This window comes from Lithobates pipiens, unplaced genomic scaffold (genome assembly GCF_037356315.1).
Source record: "Lithobates pipiens isolate NorthernLeopardFrog02 unplaced genomic scaffold, aLitPip1_a1.2 Scaffold_18, whole genome shotgun sequence".
Lineage (NCBI taxonomy): Eukaryota > Metazoa > Chordata > Amphibia > Anura > Ranidae > Lithobates > Lithobates pipiens.
Window position 1 is genome coordinate 30,975,108 of NW_027507758.1, and position 13,998 is coordinate 30,989,105.

The 13,998-nt window shown below is 44.7% G+C and overlaps 1 non-coding gene across 1 annotated transcript; it reads left to right on the forward strand.

The window, feature by feature from the left end:
* Positions 1-4,068: 4,068 nt before the first annotated feature.
* On the forward strand, positions 4,069-4,140 carry TRNAN-AUU (transfer RNA asparagine (anticodon AUU)). Its single transcript has one exon. It is a non-coding gene; the product is annotated as a tRNA-Asn (tRNA).
* The last annotated feature ends 9,858 nt before the right edge of the window (positions 4,141-13,998 follow it).

Consider the following 13,998-nt stretch of genomic DNA (forward strand, 5'->3'; position numbering starts at 1 on the left):
GGGCGACACCCAGCTCCTGGAGGTATTCCTGCAGATCATCGCGCAGACTGGCGGACATATTTCCTCTCCACCGGTGTTGTGCCGAGAATGGTTTCCCTGTCGAAATCTGTTCCCCCCCCACCCCCCTCTCGGCTCAGATCGGAACCCCGCCTGTCCCGCCCTCTGCACTGCGGCTCCTCCCACTCTAACCCGAATGCAAATCACACTTCTACCGTCCCCGCCCATGCGACAGTAAGACTCCGCCTGCAGGGCTCAGGGGGAGGAGATACCGAAGACGCTCTCTGGCTGCTCTCTCGCTCCTGCAGGCGGACTCAGAGCGCTGTTGCTAGGCGTGGGGCGGCCATAGCAACCAGTTCGGCAATGTTTATTGCCACAACACCGATCACCCCACCGGGCACTTCTCCTCCTCACACTGCACTCACCGATTGAATCAACTTTATTACACCGCGGACAATGAGTGTTCAGGTGAGCGACCCATATTATGATGTAATGGAAGTGATGTGTGGGACGTCACAAACGTCACCCTCATCTGACGGAGCACCGGCGCCATCTTTGTTGAAGGCAATAGCCGTTTTAAAATGATAAAATTGAATAAAACGAAATAGATAAATAAAGATCTCCGCACTGTATAAAAGATTCTCCTAATATTTATTGCATCCAATAGGAAACATTCCAGTTGTATCAATATGTAGTATTACAGTCTATAGGATTTCATTATAATGAAGATATCGGATCATTTCCAGTTCTGCTGGATCCCCAAAATCAGATCCATCCTGTGCACAGTGCCTGGCGCAGCCCAGATGATACATTTTGCAGCAGCTGTAAAGTGAAGTTGCTAATTTTGCAGCAGCTGTAAAGTGAAGTATCTCTCCTGCAGTTTAGCAATACTATGATGTCATAGTGACACTGATGTGGATATATATGGAACAGCAGCAGTTGCAGAGTGTCAGTTGGTCTTTGATCTCAGCTGAGACAGGTGTGTCTGGAAGGAGCTCCAGGTATTTTCTCACTGAATTTCAAAGCTTTCTTTTTCCATATTGGTTTTGTTTATTCAAAACCTTCTATTGATAGCAAGCAGCAAGCGCAGATTTCTATCTTTATTTGTTGTAGTAACTAACATTTCTTGTCAGTTACTAATCTTTACAAAAATGAGGAATCAGATCATTGCCGTCATTTTTACTCTACTGTGCACATGGGTAGGAGTACGAGAGGTCACCAAACCCTCTCCAGAGATCTCCATGCCCCTCAAGGAAGAGAACATCAATGCTCCGGTGCAGATAGTGGAGGAATTAGGCAAAGGAATTGAACGTGACCCCCCAGAGATTTATATGAAAGAGGAGGAGACTGTACAGTCAATAGGGGGGCCAGGGGAGAGTTCATGCGTTTTTAAACCATTCTCATGGTCAGAAAAGCAAAGAGACTCACAAAAAGAGACAGACATCCACATTCCGGTGGAGGAGTCCAAGATTGAGTCCACAGGGCAGCAAGTGGAAGACTTGGGCAGAGAAACAGATAATGACCCCCCAGAAAGCCACGTTCTGGTGGAGGAGTCTGAGATAAAGTCCACAGGGCAGCAAGTGGACGAATTGGACAGAGGAAGGGAAAATGACCCTCCAGAGATCCAGGTGGTAGAAGAGGAGACAACAGAGAGGCTAGGGGAAATTCCATGGATTTTCAAAATATTCTATCCATGGTTAGTAAAGAAAAAAGTCTCCCAAAAAAACCCAGATACCCACATTCCGGTGGAGGAGTCCACGATTGAGTCCACGGAGCAGCAAGTGGAGGAGTTGGACAGAAAAACTGAAAATGACCACCCCCCAGAGATCTACGTGATAGAAGAGGAGACTGTGAAGACAATGGAGAGACCAGGGGAAATTCCATGGGTTTTTAAAATATTCTATCCATGGTTAGGAAAGCAAAAAGTCCCCCAAAAAATCCCAGATACCCACATTACGATGGAGGAGTCCAAGATCAAGTCCACAGAGCAGCAAGTGGAGGACTTGGACAGAAAAATTGAAAATGACCCCCCAGAGATCTACGTGATAGAAGAGGAGACTGTTGTGAAGACAACGAAGAGGCTAGGGGAAGTTCCATGGGTTTTTAAAATATTATATCCATGGTTAGAAAAGCAAGAAGTCTCCCAAGAAACTCCAAGTACCCACATTCCGGTGGAGGAGTCCAAGATCGAGTCCACGGAGCAGCAAGTGGAGGACTTGGACAGAAAAATTGAAAATGACCCCCCAGAGATCCACGTGATAGAAGAGGAGACTGTAAAGACAATGGAGAGACCAGGGGAAATTCCATGGGTTTTTAAAATATTCTATCCATGGTTAGGAAAGCAAAAAGTCCCGCAAAAAATTCCAGATACCCACATTACGATGGAGGAGTCCAAGATCGAGTCCACGGAGCAGCAAGTGGAGGACTTGGACAGAAAAATTGAAAATGACCCCCCAGAGATCTACGTGATAGAAGAGGAGACTGTTGTGAAGACAACGAAGAGGCTAGGGGAAGTTCCATGGGTTTTTAAAATATTATATCCATGGTTAGGAAAGCAAAAAGTCCCCCAAAAAATCCCAGATACCCACATTACGATGGAGGAGTCCAAGATCAAGTCCACAGAGCAGCAAGTGGAGGACTTGGACAGAAAAATTGAAAATGACCCCCCAGAGATCTACGTGATAGAAGAGGAGACTGTTGTGAAGACAACGAAGAGGCTAGGGGAAGTTCCATGGGTTTTTAAAATATTATATCCATGGTTAGGAAAGCAAAAAGTCCCGCAAAAAATTCCAGATACCCACATTACGATGGAGGAGTCCAAGATCGAGTCCACGGAGCAGCAAGTGGAGGACTTGGACAGAAAAATTGAAAATGACCCCCCAGAGATCTACGTGATAGAAGAGGAGACTGTTGTGAAGACAATGGAGAGACCAGGGGAAATTCCATGGGTTTTTAAAATATTCTATCCATGGTTAGGAAAGCAAAAAGTCCCCCAAAAAATTCCAGATACCCACATTACGATGGAGGAGTCCAAGATCGAGTCCACGGAGCAGCAAGTAGAGGACTTGGACAGAAAAATTGAAAATGACCCCCCAGAGATCCATGTGATAGAAGAGGAGACTGTAAAGACAACAGAGAGGCCAGGGGAAATTCCATGGGTTTTTAAAATATTATATCCATGGTTAGGAAAGCAAAAAGTCTCCCAAGAAACCCCAAATACCCACATTCCAGTGGAGGAGTCCAAGATCATGTCCACGGAGCAGCAAGTGTAGGACTTGGACAAAGGAAGGGAGTATAACCCTCCAGAGATCCAGAAGCTAGTGAAGCAGTTACGCAAAAACTCAACAGAGCAGGAAGTGGACGGTATGGTAAAAGGAACAGTAAACGAGCCATTCTGGTGTAAGATAACACTCCTGATAATTATCATCATTCTGAAATACATCCTGCGGAGAAATGACCTGGCCAGGATATTGGGACAATATTTGATTTTCCTGAATCTGATTGAAGTCATTTATGATGGGCTGGGCAACTTCAGCTTTCTCTGGGAAAGCGAGTGGGTGGCTTAGTGAATAGAGGACCACCCCTGCTTACAAGCACTGGTGAAGAATATTGTTGGTCAGAACTATTTTCACTTTAAAGAGGTGGGGAAAACAGTTTGGGTTTGCAGTGCACCTATAAGGAGAGAAGGATTAAGTCTGAGCGCCGATGCATTCATAGTTTATAGTGTGTGTGGGGGGGTGGGGGGGGGGGTGGCTGACATATATGCAGGTTTGTGTGTTTGGGAGGGTGGCTGACATATATGCAGGTTTGTGTGTGTGGGGGGGGTGGCTGACCTATATACAGGTGTGTGTGGGGGGTGGCTGACCTATATACATGTGTTTGGGGGGGGTGGTTGACCTATATACAGGTGGGGGGTGGGTGGAGAGACACTGCTCTCAGGCACAGCGCTAGATTGAGATCAAGCTCAGGTAAGTGGGTGGGGGGGGGTGGAGGGCGGTGGGGGGGAGGGTGGAGGGTGCTGGGGGGAGCTGCAGATAGGTTTTTTCCCTTCACACTCCAAAGACATGCCTCGCGTTGGTGGTGCAGTGGTGAGCATAGCTGCTTATTCAGCAGCTGACCCGGGTTCGATTCCCGGCCAATGCAATTACCAAGATGGCTGCCTTGACTGCTAACTGCTTTGTGTCCCCAGGGAGAATTCTGCTGTACAATTTAAATCCTGATGGAATAAAATGTAAACCACAGTGAATGTGTCCTATATTTGTATGTATTTTGTTAAACACTTTTGAATACTGTTTTTTGCAGAAAGATATTATTTTGTATTCTAAATTTCAGCCAGTAGGTGGAACACTTGCCTGTAACCCCAATACTAACCCTCCCTATATGCACAAGAATATTCCCCCTGTAACCCCAATACTAACCCTCTCTATAGCCCCAAGAATAACCCACCCTATAACCCCAATACTAACCCTCCCTATAGCCCCAAGAATAACCCCCCTGTAACCCCAATACTATCTCTCCCTATATCCCCAAGGAGTGATGGACGAACTTCCGACGGGACGTTTCGCGAACGCGGACCGCGAACGCGGCCGATAGTTCGCGAACCGTAACGTTCGCGGTGGGCCCCATTGACTTCAATGGGAGGCAAACTTTGCAAACCTACAGGTCAAATTTGCAGCCACAAAATAATCAATAGCTGTGCAAACATAGTCCCACCACATGGCCAATGACATAACACATGTATGAGGTGAATCTGGGATCGACAACTACAAGCATTCTTTTTTTATATGGGAAATTGTTGTGACAATTCAGGACTGTGGAGCACATGAAGGCAATGGAGGAGAGGGAAGGTCAGGGTAGGCAAAGAAGAGGGTGCAGGAGATGATCACCAGCAGCGTGACATACAGCAATGACACCTGCACCGTGATAGAGTCATCTGACACCAGCACCGTGATAGAGAGCACTGACATCAGCAGCGTGACATACAGCAATGACACCTGCACCATGATAGAGAGCACTGACAACAGCACCGTGATAGAGAGCACTGACATCAGCAGCATGACATAAAGCGCTAACACCAGCACCGTGATATACAGCACTGACAGCAGCACCGTGATAGAGAGCACTGACATCAGCAGCGTGACATACAGCAATGACACCTGCACCGTGATAGAGTGATCTGACAACAGCACCGTGATAGAGAGCACTGACATCAGCAGCATGACATAAAGCACTAACACCAGCACCGTGATATACAGCACTGACAGCAGCACCGTGATAGAGAGCACTGACATCAGGAGCGTGACATACAGCAATAACACCTGCACCGTGATAGAGTGATCTGACACCAGCACCGTGATAGAGCACTGACATCAGCAGCGTGACATAAAGCACTAACACCAGCACTGTGATATACAGCACTGACAGCAGCACCGTGATAGAGATTACTGACATCAGCACTGTGATATACAGCACTGACACCTGCACCGTAAGCAGCCCCAGGAGGAAGTCAACATAGCACAGGGATGGTGGGAGCCCCTCATAATGAGCATAGCACAGGGATGGTGGGAGCCCCTCATAATAAGCATAGCACAGGGATGGTGGGAGCCCCTCATAATATGCACAGCAGAGGTACAGCCCCAGGAGGAAGTCAGCACAGCACAGGGATGGTGGGAGCCCCTCATAATAAGCAGCCCCAGGAGGAAGTCAGCACAGCACAGAGATGGTGGGAGCCCCTCATAATAAGCATAGCACAGGGATGGTGGGAGCCCCTCATAATATGCACAGCAGAGGTACAGCCCCAGGAGGAAGTCAGCACAGCACAGGGATGGTGGGAGCCCCTCATAATAAGCAGCCCCAGGAGGAAGTCAGCACAGCACAGGGATGGTGGGAGCCCCTCATAATAAGCAGCCCCAGTAGAAATATGACACTGCTCAACCTCTTCAAAGAGGAGGGTACGGGCATATAGTACGGTGTGCTTTTTTTGGACAAGGTAGTGAGCCAAATGAAGAAAGAAGGTCTGTGTGCTCGATTAAAAAAATTGTTTATAGACATATACATGGTCTACTGGTCACATGTGTTGAATTCCTCCGAGATCCATGCCTCATTCATTTTTAGAAATGTGAGGTAGTTAACAATGTCGTGAGCTAGGCGAGTACGCTTATCGGTCACGATCCCCCCTGCTGCGCTGAACGTCCTTTTGGACAGGACACTGGATGAGGGGCAAGCCAACAGTTCGATTGCAAATTGGGCAAGCTCTGGCCAGAGGTCAAGCCTGCCCACCCAGTAGTCCAGGGGTTCATCACTCCTCATAGAGTCCACATCGGCCGTTAACCCGATGTAGTCGGACACCTGACGGTCTAGGCGTTCCCTGATGCTGGATCCGGATGACACCTGTCGATGGGTCGGCTGAAAGAATGACCTCATATCCGAAGTCACCAACACATCTTCAAACCGGCCTCTTCTTGCAGGCGCTGTTGGATTGGTACCCGCAACTCCTTCTCTGGGAGTGGGAATTGCTCCTCTGCCAGCGCACGCAAAAGCAGAATGCAGCATTTCTCGAAGCAAGGCCTTGAAGTGCTCCATTCTGCCAGCCCTCTGTGACGGCGGTAACATTTCCGCCATTTTGTGTTTGTACCGGGGGTCTAAGTACGTTGCCACCCAGTACTGGTCCTTGACCCTTATGCTTTTTATACGGGGGTCCCTATTAAAACACTGGAGCATGAAGGCCCCCATTTGCACTAAACTGGAAGCGGTGTGGTGGCCTGGCTCCTGCTCATCATCCAGGATAATGTCGTCCTCTTCATTCTCCTCTCCCCATCCACGCACAACAGGGATCCCAGAAAGGTTTAAAGCATGCTCTTCTTGCTCCTCCTCATCCGCCCCGGCACCATCCTCCTCTGACTCCTCTTCAGACTCCTGTTGTTGACTTGTCTCAGATAGAGTAGCCACCCCTGGGAATTCATCCAGCATTGCGACTTTCTCATCTTTCCGCTCCTGCTCCTCCACAGCTTGATCAATGACACAACGCAATGCACGCTCCATAAAGAAGGCATAAGGTACCATGTCACTGATGGCGCCATGGCTGCGACTGACCAGTTTGGTGATCCAGGTAGTCTGCATGCGTCGCGCATGAGCAGCCACTGGCGCAGTGAAAAAAAACCCAGCTCCCCAGAACCTGTTCTGCCGCAGAGTTCATACAGGTAGACGTTAACTGCACGTTTCTGCTGGAGCAGCCTATCAAGCATATAGAAGGTTGAGTTCCATCGCGTCGGGCAATCGCAAATAGGATGTCCGGCAGATTGTGTCGCCGCTGAATGTCAGCAAGGCGAGCCATGGCCGTGTAAGATCTTCTGAAATGGGCCGAGATTTTCCTTGCCTGCCGCAAGATCTCCTGGACCCCAGGGTATTTGACAATGAATCGCTGCACGACCAAGTTTAAGACGTGTGCCATGCATGGCACGTGCGTGATTTTGCCCTGTTTCAATGCGCTAAGCAGATTGGCACCGTTGTCACACACCACTTTACCAACTGTCAAATTGAGCGGTGTTAGCCACTGATCTGCCAGTGAACACAAAGCTGAAAGGAGTGCCGGACCAGTGTGGCTCTTGACTTCCAGGCACAACAGACGCAGCACGGCATGGCAACATCTCACCTGGCATGTCGAATAGGTTCTGGGGAGCTTGGGCAGCGCAGTGGAAGAGACGCTAGCAGCGGAAAAGGAGGAGTCAGCCGAGGAGGAGAGGGAGGAGGATGGAGTAGGAGGAGAAGGAGAAGAAGGGCCAGGCCTGCATGCAATCCGTGGCGGTAAAACCAAATCTACACGGGTGCCACGGGTTACATGCTTGACGGCCCTCAGAAGGTTCACCCAGTGGGCAGTAAAAGTGATATACGTTCCCTGCCCGTGTTTGCTAGACCACGTGTCTGTGGTCAGATGTATCTTGGCACCGACACTGTGTGCCAGAGATACATTCACTTGCCACTGAACATGGCCATATAGCTCTGGGATGCCCTTCTGTGAGAAATACTTCCTTCCTGGGACCTTCCATTGTGGTGTTCAAATGGCCACAAATTTGCGAAAAGCCTACGAGTCCACCAGTTTATATGGCAGTAGTTGGTGGGCTATGAGTTCTGACAAGCCAGCCGTCAACCGTTGGGCAAGAGGGTTATCCGGCGTCATCATTTTTTTACGCTCGAACATTAGGCCCACGGAAGCCTGCCTTTTTGCAGAAAAACGTGAGCTTGGCGTGATGGAAGGTGGAGTGGAGGACAATTGTGAGGAGAGAGGAGAAGGAGAAGTAGAAGACGAGGCTGGGCGGTGAGAGCCTGGAGTGTGGCTTTGTGTGTTCCGTTGCTCCCACTGGACTCGGTGATGGCTGCTCATGTGCCTTCTTAAGGCGGTCGTCCCTAGGTGAGCGTTGGGCTTACCGCGACTAATGCGTTGACTGCAAAGATTGCAGATGGCAACGCTATTGTCAGCAGCGGACACGTTAAAAAAAGCCCACACTGCAGAGCCATGTGCCGGTGTCCTGGGAGCGCCAGGTGTGACCGTACATGGTCGATGACTCGCTCCTGATACATTTGCAGTCTACTTTGTCCCTCCTGTGCAATGTAAGTTATTCCTGCTTCTCCTCCCTATCTGCTGGTCCATATCTCCCTCTGAACTCCCCTCCTCTTCCTCTCTTGTGGGCACCCACGTGACATCACTAGACACGTCATCATCGACGTCACCTTCCCCACCGCTATAGAGATCTTGGAGTAGGCAGCAACACCGGGGACCAACCTCCTCCTTGGGCTGATCTGAGTACTGTCGTAAGACTGCTGAGTAGCGGTTGTTGCTACCTCCTCTTCCTGATCCAATACCAAGAGTGGCTGCGCATCAGAAATGTCTTGATATGGATCGGAAAATAATTCCTGTGACTCAAGCGGAAGGTATGTGGTGGTGGTGGTGTTGTTGGTGGTAGTGTCTTTGGGGGTGCACATAGCAGAGAGTGAAGAAGAGGGTGCAGATCGAGAGGATGAGGAGGGTGCAGAAGAGTAAGGCTGAGTGAGCCACTCAACCAAGTCTGGTGCGTCCTTTAAATGAATTGAACGCACCTTCTGCAACTTCCCACTTTGGCTCAAGCCTGTTGCTCCTGCCCTACCCCTACCACCCCTGCGGAAGGGCCTGCCTCTTCCTCTGCCTGTCATTTTTTAAATGACCCTGTGACAAAACTCTCAGTTCCTATACTGATAAAGGACTGCTGCAGTATAGGGCAGCGGTCAGCAGTAGTGCACCTCAACCCTATGTATTGTGGACCTATACCAGTCCTTATGGAATAGCAGACTGTACCTCACTCAACCCTATGTACTGCAGCACCCTAGACCAAGTTACCAGTCCTTATAAGGACCTTTGTGGAACAAGTAGGTTGTGACTGATTAGCAGACTGTACGTCAGTCCCTATACTGATAAAGGACTGCTGCAGTATAGGGCAGCGGTCAGCAGTAGTGCACCTCAACCCTATGTATTGTGGACCTATACCAGTCCTTATGGAATAGCAGACTGTACCTCACTCAACCCTATGTACTGCAGCACCCTAGACCAAGTTACCAGTCCTTATAAGGACCTTTGTGGAACAAGTAGGTTGTGACTGATTAGCAGACTGTACGTCAGTCCCTATACTGATAAAGGACTGCTGCAGTATAGGGCAGCGGTCAGCAGTAGTGCACCTCAACCCTATGTATTGTGGACCTATACCAGTCCTTATGGAATAGCAGACTGTACCTCACTCAACCCTATGTACTGTAGCACCCTAGACCTTACCAGTCCTTATAAGGACCTTTGTGGAGCAAGTAGGTTGTGACTGATTAGCAGACTGTACGTCAGTCCCTATACTGATGAAGGACTGCTGCAGTATAGGGCAGCGGTCAGCAGTACTGCACCTCAACCCTATGTATTGTGGACCTATACCAGTCCTTATGGAATAGCAGACTGTACCTCACTCAACCCTATGTACTGTAGCACCCTAGACCTTACCAGTCCTTATAAGGACCTTTGTGGAACAAGTAGGTTGTGACTGATTAGCAGACTGTACGTCAGTCCCTATACTGATGAAGGACTGCTGCAGTATAGGGCACGTACGCAGTAGCGGTGGGGAAAATCGTATGCTATTTGGACAGGAATCGCACCACATTCCTGTTCAAAATGCAGCCAATCACAGATCGTGATAAATGGCCAATCACAGCGGCCATTTAGCACTCGGTCGGCGTGTCTAATGAGAGGTGATCTCATATGTAAACATATGAGATCATCTCTCATCACCGGCTCTCCCTCCTCACACAGAGACAGCGTGTGAGGAGGGACAGATGAACGGCTGCAGCTGCAGCATCATTGAAAAGTAAGAACACACACACACATGCCCACCTGTCCCCAGTGCCACCTATCAGTGCCACCTGTCAGTGCCATGTGTCTCCAGTGCCACCTATCAGTGTCATCTGTCCCCAGTGCCATGTGTCAGTGTCACCAGTGCCACATATCAGTGCCACCTGTCAGTGCCATCTGTCATCAGTGCCACGTGCCATCAGTGTCTCGTGTCATTGTCCTGGTGCTCCAGGGCCTTCAAAAGTGTAATAGGTAGTCAACAAGTTAGATGTGTCATTTATGCTCCTAGAACACCTGATGGCGCTCCCTGCATGTTGGGCCTCTCTATGTGGCCAGGCTGTGAAAAAGTCCCACACATGTGGTATTGTAATACTCAGGAGTAGCAGAATTTATTTTGGGGCGTCATTTGTGGTATACACATGCCATGTGAGAGAAATAACCTATTACAATGACAATTTTGTGGGGGAAAAAAAAATACATTAAAAAAAATCTTCATTTTGCAAAGAATTGTGGGAAAAAATGACATTAAAAAGCTCACCATGCCTCTTACTAAATACCTTGGAATGTCTACTTTCCAAAAAGGGGTCATTTGGGGGGTATTTGTACTTTCCTGGCTTGTTTGGGTCGCAAGAAATGAGGCCACTGCACCACAACTTGTAGACTCTCTAACTTTCACAAAGACCAAATAATATCCAGGAATTTGTGTTATTTTTACCAAATATATGTAGCAGTATAAATTTTGGCCAAAATTCATGAACAAAAAAAATGAATAATTTGCAAAATTTTATCCCAGAAACAAAGAAAAATGCATTTTTTTTTTCAAAATTTTCTGTATTTTTTCATTTATAGCGCAAAAAATAAAAAACCCAGAGGTGATCAAATACCACCAAATGAAAGCTCTATTTGTATGAAAAAAAGGACAAAAAATTATTTGGGTACAGTGTTACATGACTGAGTAATTGTCATTCAAAGTGTGAGAGCACCGAAAGCTGAAAATTGGTGTGGGCAGGAGGGGGGTTTAAGTGCCCAGTAGGCAAGTGGTTAATAATGGAATAATAATAATGGTAATATAATAACAATAATAATGATAATATTAATGGTAATATAATGATAAAATGAATGGTAATAATGATAATATAATAATGTCAATATAATTATGATAATAATAATAATAATGGTAATATAACAATGATATTAATGGTAATAATGATAATATAATAATGGTAATAATGATAATATAATAGTGGTAATATCATTATGATAATAAAATAATAATAACAATAATGGAAATATAATAATAATGGAAACATAATATGGTAATATATTAATAATATGATAATAATGGTATTATAATTATGATAATAATCATGGTAATATAACAATGATAATATTAATGGTAATAATGATAATAATGGTAATATAATTATGATAATAAAATAATAACAATAATGGAAATAAAATAATGGTAATATATTAATAATATTAATGGTAATATAATAATGAAAATATATTAAGTATAATAATGGCAATATAATTATGATAGGCACAAAGTTAAAAACAGGAGCTGAGCGGGACTTTAAATGAAGTACGGGGTTAAAAAAGACAAATTGGTTAAGGAAAAATTTTATTATTCGTTTTTCTAACAAGACATAATAACATGTATATTGGAGTGGTGCCCGGACAGACACATTATTGACATTAACATTTTGCTTTATACAATCATCATGACCGATACAGAATAAGTTAAAAAAGCGCACCTCCATTATATACATGGAATAACCAAATATAGTAATAGATTAGACGAATAATACAGTATAGGCAACAACTTTGAATCTATGACTTCTTCGTTGTTGCAATAAATTAGTAAAAAGAACATAATTAATGCAGTATTTCAAAAATTAATGCTGGTTAGAGTTGGGGTACCAAAATGCACGGCAACTATTAGCTCTACGCGTTTCGTGGCTTACTGCCGCTCATCAGGAGCCAACTCGTGATTGGTCTGAAAATACAGAATAGTAGTAAATGTATTTTTGCAGTGATGGAACATAGGGAGGTTGAAAAACCCACCTAGTGGTCACTTACACATAGCCATACAGTCAGCCATACTGTGCACCTCTCCAATATACATGTTATTATGTCTTGTTAGAAAAACGAATAATAAAATTTTTCCTTAACCAATTTGTCTTTTTTAACCCCGTACTTCATTTAAAGTCCCGCTCAGCTACTGTTTTTAACTTTGTGCCTTACAATGGATAGGGATGGAGGCTATGACCTCATTTAAAGTCCCAAATTTTCCCCTTTCCCCCTTCCCCACTATGTGAATATAATTATGATAATAATATAACAATGATATTAATGGTAATAATGATAATATAATAATGGTAATATAATAATAATGGAAACATAATAATGGTAATATATTAATAATATGATAATAATGGTAATAAAATCATGCTAATAATGATGGCAATATAACAATAATAATGGTAATATAATAATAATCATAATATTAATGGTAATATAATGATAATAATAATGGAATAAAATAATGATAATATAATATAATAATGGTATTATAATTATGATAATAATAATCATGGTAATATAACAATTAATGGTAATAATGATAATATAATAATGGTAATATAATTATGATAATAAAATAATAACAATAATGGAAACATAATAATGGTAATATATTAATAATGATGGTAATATAATAATGGAAATATATTAAGTATAATAATAATAATGGCCATATAATTATGATAATATGTATAGTAATGTAATGATAATAATGGAATATAATAATGGTAACATAATATAATAATAATAATGATAATATAATTAATAAAATATAATAATATAATAATGGCAATAATAAAATAATAACAATAATGGAAACATATTAATAATGGTAATATATTAATGTAATATAATAATAATAATGATGGTAATATGATAATAATGGAAATATAGTAATGATAATATAATAATAATGTTTATACAATTGTGCTAATATGTATAGTAATGTAATAATAATATTAATGGTAATAACGATAATAATGGAATATAAAATAATAATGGTAATATAATATAATAATGACAATATAGTAATAGTAATATAATAATAATATGAAAATATAATAATAATAATAAATAGGTAATGAAGGGAAATATATAGAATTTGGTACTAAACAGATTAAATGTCACTTTTTTTTCCCCTCTGGTTTACATTAGAGTCTCTACAGCACCACCTAGTGGTCAGTCCCGGCGAGAACACGTGGCACCCCGCACACGCCGCTATCCCCACACATAGAAAAAGCGGCCCCGCAGGGTGACACCCAGCTCCTGGAGGTATTCCTGCAGATCATCGCGCAGACTGGCGGACATACTTCCTCTCCACCGGTGTTGTGCCGAGAATGGTTTCCCTGTCGAAATCTGTCCCCCCCCTCTCGGCTCAGATCGGAACCCCGCCTGTCCCGCCCTCTGCACTGCGGCTCCTCCCACTCTACCCCGAATGCAAATCACACTTCTACCGTCCCCGCCCCGCAACAGTAAGACTCCGCCTTCAGGGCTCAGGGGGAGGAGATACCTAAGACGCTCTCTGGCTGCTCTCTCGCTCCTGCAGGCGGGCTCAGAGC